Here is a 4,360-nt window from a genome sequence, read left to right on the forward strand (position 1 = left end):
CCTGCCTGTGTTGTCTTTTGCTGAGGGAGAGCGGAAGCCTAGGGCCCTGCCCTGGGGATGAGGGAAAGGCTTGCCCCCCAGAGAAGTGGGACAGTGGGGGCGAAGCTGGCCATAATGGGGTGGCTTTGGCAAGAGCAGCTCTGCAGGCTGAGCCGTTCTGGAAGAAGTTTTCAGGAAGGGTCCGGCTAAGTGCTTCGTGTGGCCTTTAGTCACTGGAAACACTTGTGAATGGCCATGGGTGTGTTAGAGTTTCCACTGGGTCCAGGCCCTGCTCATTCCCCTTGTTCCTTCTGAGGAAGATGCTGCTTGTCGTCAAAGTGGCTTGAGAAAAACCAAGTGCAATACAGTAAAAGGCCTTATGTGGCATTGGCTGGGTGTAGTCACTTGCCCTGAATCAGCTGCTGAGGAAAAGCCCTGGCCCCTTGGTAACTCAGATTTGCCCAGCTCGTTTACAGCCCGCCGGACAACTTTCCCAAATGTCAGGACTGATGAGGATCTTAAGGGATGAGCGACTATCATCTCCGTTTTGGAGATGGGAAACTGAAGTCCGGACTACTTGAGAATGTCCAAGCCTGGATTTGGACCCAGCCCACGGCACATTCCTTGGTATTTAACAGGTATTTAGCAAGTGCTATGAGGGTCCTGCTCTGCTGCAGAAGGGTTTGGCAAGATCTCCCAGCACTTGAGGTTTCAGGAGAGGAAGTCCAGGGGCTGGAGCTTGTGCATAATGAAGGGCCAGTCTTGGCTAGATACTGGCTTGAGGAGGAGCTTCTGCGGAGTGTTTCTGTTTCACAACACTTTAATGAGAGTTTCAATGCCAGGCCCCATGCTAGGAACTGAGGATGCAGAAATAAGGAACCTTCCCAGAAACCCAGAGTGCACCTGGCCAAGTGGGAGACTCAGACATGTAAGCAGGTTTGATGTGGGGAGTTTCTCCAGTAGAGGAGCTGTTTCTCCAACAGTGTTCCCGGGGGCACCCAGCTCAATCTCGAGGGGTAGGTGCAGCCATCTGGCAGAGTGGAAGTGATGGAGCTGAGTCTTAAAGGCTCAGCAGGACTTGAGACCACAGGGAAATGAGGCTGGGAGAGCAGGGGCCAGAGCTGTAGTGCAGACCTGTTTCAGCTTGTGGGGGAGAGACAGCTTCTGGCTCCGGGGAGCAGTGCCACCTCAATAGATCCTCTCCCTTAAAGGCTGGGCCAGAGAATAGCCCTCAGAAAGCAAGGGCTGTCATCCTCTGCTCCACCAAACCCTTCTTCCACATGTACTGTGGGCAGAGTTTGCAGCATTTGGTTCTCTTGGTTTTCAGGACCCATCCTCTCCAGATTTCCCTCCTGCATTACTAGTTCCTGCTCATGAGAGGGGCCCAGGCTTCGGTCTTTAGTCCTCTATCGTCTGTTATACAGAAGCTCCAGTCCCAGACTTCCTGTCTGCACGTACTCCTTTGAAGATCTCATCTAGGCTCGAGGCTTTAAATACCACCCATATTAGGATTTTTCCAGAGAAACATAGAAGGAGACTTTAAAAGTTTGGTTTTTTGAGGTGGAGTCTTGCTCTGTCATCCAGGTTGGAGTGCAGTGGCACGATCTCAGCTCACTGCAGCCTCTGTCTCCCAGGTTCAAGCGATTCTCCTGCCTCAGCCTCCCGAGTAGCTGGGATTACAGGCACATGCCACTACGCCCAGCTAGTTTTTGTATTTTTAGTAGAGGTGGGGTTTGGCCATGTTGGCCAGGCTGGTCTCGAACTCCTGGCCACAAGTGATCCACCTGCCTCGGCCTCCCAAAGTGCTGGGATTACAGACGTGAACCACTGTACCCAGCGAGACTTCTTATAAGATATTGTCTCCAGTGATTATGGAGGCTGAGAAGTCCCACAAGCTGCTGCCTGCAAGCTGGAAACCCAAGAAAGCCAGTAAAGGGCCGATGGTGTAGATTCTGTCTGAGTCTGAAGGCTGAGAACCTGGAGTGCTGCGAGCAGAAGACAGACGTCCCAGCTCATGCAGTCAGACAGCGGGAGGGCGAGTCCAACCTTCCTCCATCTTTTTGTTCTGTTCAGGCCCTTAAATGGATGAGGCCCACCCGCTTTACTCACTCCACGGATTCAAATGCTAATCTCTTCCGGAACACAGACACACCCAGAAATACTGTTTAATCAGATACCTGCATGTCCTGTGGCCTAGTCAAGCTGACATGTAAAGTTAACCATCACATCGCTCACATGCTGAAGTCTCCCCGACGGATCTCTCCAGCCCCACTCCTGAGCTCCAGACTCACGAATCTGACTTCCTACTCATTATCTCCATTTGAATACACAGCAGGCATCTCAAAGCACATTCCTGATCTCACCAGCAGCCCCAGGCTTGTTCTTTTTGTGGTCTTTCCTATCTTAAAGAGCATCTTAAAAGAAACAAAGTATATTTTTAAAGTGTACAACTTGCTGATTAGATACATGTATATGTTGTGAAATAATCACCACAATCAAGCTAATTAAAATACCCATCACCTTACATAGTTATGTGTGTATGTGCGTGTGTGCGTGTGTGCGTGTGTGTGTGTGTGTGTGTGTGTGTGTGTCAGGCGGTGGGGGGTGGGGTGAGAACACGATCTTAGAAAACTTCAAGTATATACAGTTGACCCTTGAGCAACATGGGTTTGCACTGTGCAGTCCACTTGTACGCAGCTTTTTTTCAGTAAATAAAATTCCTTCATAGCCACATCCACATCTACAACCAAAAGCAGATCAAAAATAGTGTTTGTGGGATGTGAAATTCACGTATATGGAGGGCTAACTTCTAGAGGCGGGTTTCACAGGGCCCACCTCGAGACTTGAATATGTGTGGGTTTTGATGTCTGCGGGGTCCTGAAACAAATCCCAGGCAGATACCCAGGGATGACTGTAGTACAGTATCATTGTCTGTAGTCACCATGCTATCCATTAGATCTCCAGCACTCTTTCATCTGGCATAACTGAAACTTGGTGCCCCTTAACAAACAGCTCCCCATCACCCACTACTCCTAGCCCTTAGCAACCTCCATTCTACTCTCTGATTCTATAGGTTTGACTGTTTTAGATTCTACATATAAATGAGATCATGCAATATTTCTCTCTGTGTGTCTGGCCTATTTTGCAGGTCCATTTGTGTTGTTGCAAATGGCAGAATTTCCCTTTTTGTGTTTTTTTTTTTTGAGACGGAGTCTCACTCTGTCACCCAGGCTGGAGTGCAGTGGTGTGATGTTGGCTCACTGCAACCTTCACCTCCTGGGTTCAAGTGATTCTCCTGCCTCAGCCTCCTGAGTAGCTGGGACTACAGGCACGTGCTACCATGCCCAGCTACCCTTTTTGTATTTTTAGTAGAGATGGGGTTTCATCATGTTGGCCAGGCTGGTCTCGAACTCCTGACCTCGTGACCTGCCCACCTCGGCCTCTGGGGTTATAGGTGTAAGCCACTGTGCCTGGCCTGGATTTCCTTTTTTTTCTTTCTTTCTTTTTTTTTTTTGGAGATAGAGCCTTGCTCTGTCACCCAGGCTGGAGTGCAGTGGTCCGATCTCGGTTCACTGTAAGCTCTGCTTCCCAGGTTCACGCCATTCTCCTGCCTCAGCCTCCCGATTAGCTGGGACTACAAGCGTCCACCACCATGCCCGGCTAATTTTTTGTATTTTTAGTAGAGACGGGGTTTCACCCTGTTAGCCAAGATGGTCTTGATCTCCTAAACTTGAGATCCGTCCGCCTCGACCTCCCAAAGTGCTAGGATTACAGGCGTGAGCAACCATGCCCGGCCTCCTTTTTCTTTTTTTTTTTTTTAAGGCTTAATAATATTCCATTGTATGTATACACCACATTTCCTTTATTCATTCATCAATTGATGAACATTTAGGTTGTTTCTGTATCTTATCTATTATGAATAATGCTGCAATAAACATAGGAATATAGCATTTCTTTGAGATACTGATTTAATTTCCTTTGGATAAATACCCAGAAGTGAGATTGTTGGATCATTTGGTAGTTCTTTTTTTTTTTTCTTAATCTTTTGAGGAGCCTCCATACCGTTTTCTATAATGGCTATACCAATTTACATTCCCATCAGTAGAGTACCAGGGTTCCAATTTCTTCACATCTTTGCCAACAGTTACCTTTCGTCTTTAAAATAATAGCCCCTCTAATAGGTGTGAGGTGATATCTCTTGGTTTTGATTTGCATTATTTAGTGATGTTGATAACCTTTCCATAGAACCTGTTGGCCATTAGTATGTCTTCTTTGGAAAACTGTCTATTTAGGTCCTTTGACCATTTAAAAAATTGGGTTCATTGGGTTGTTATTTTGCTATGGAGTTGTATGAGTTTCTTTTTTTTTTTTTTTTTTTTTT

Source organism: Rhinopithecus bieti, unplaced genomic scaffold, assembly GCF_001698545.2.
Source record: "Rhinopithecus bieti isolate Rb0 unplaced genomic scaffold, ASM169854v2 scaffold_38981, whole genome shotgun sequence".
Classification (NCBI taxonomy): domain Eukaryota; kingdom Metazoa; phylum Chordata; class Mammalia; order Primates; family Cercopithecidae; genus Rhinopithecus; species Rhinopithecus bieti.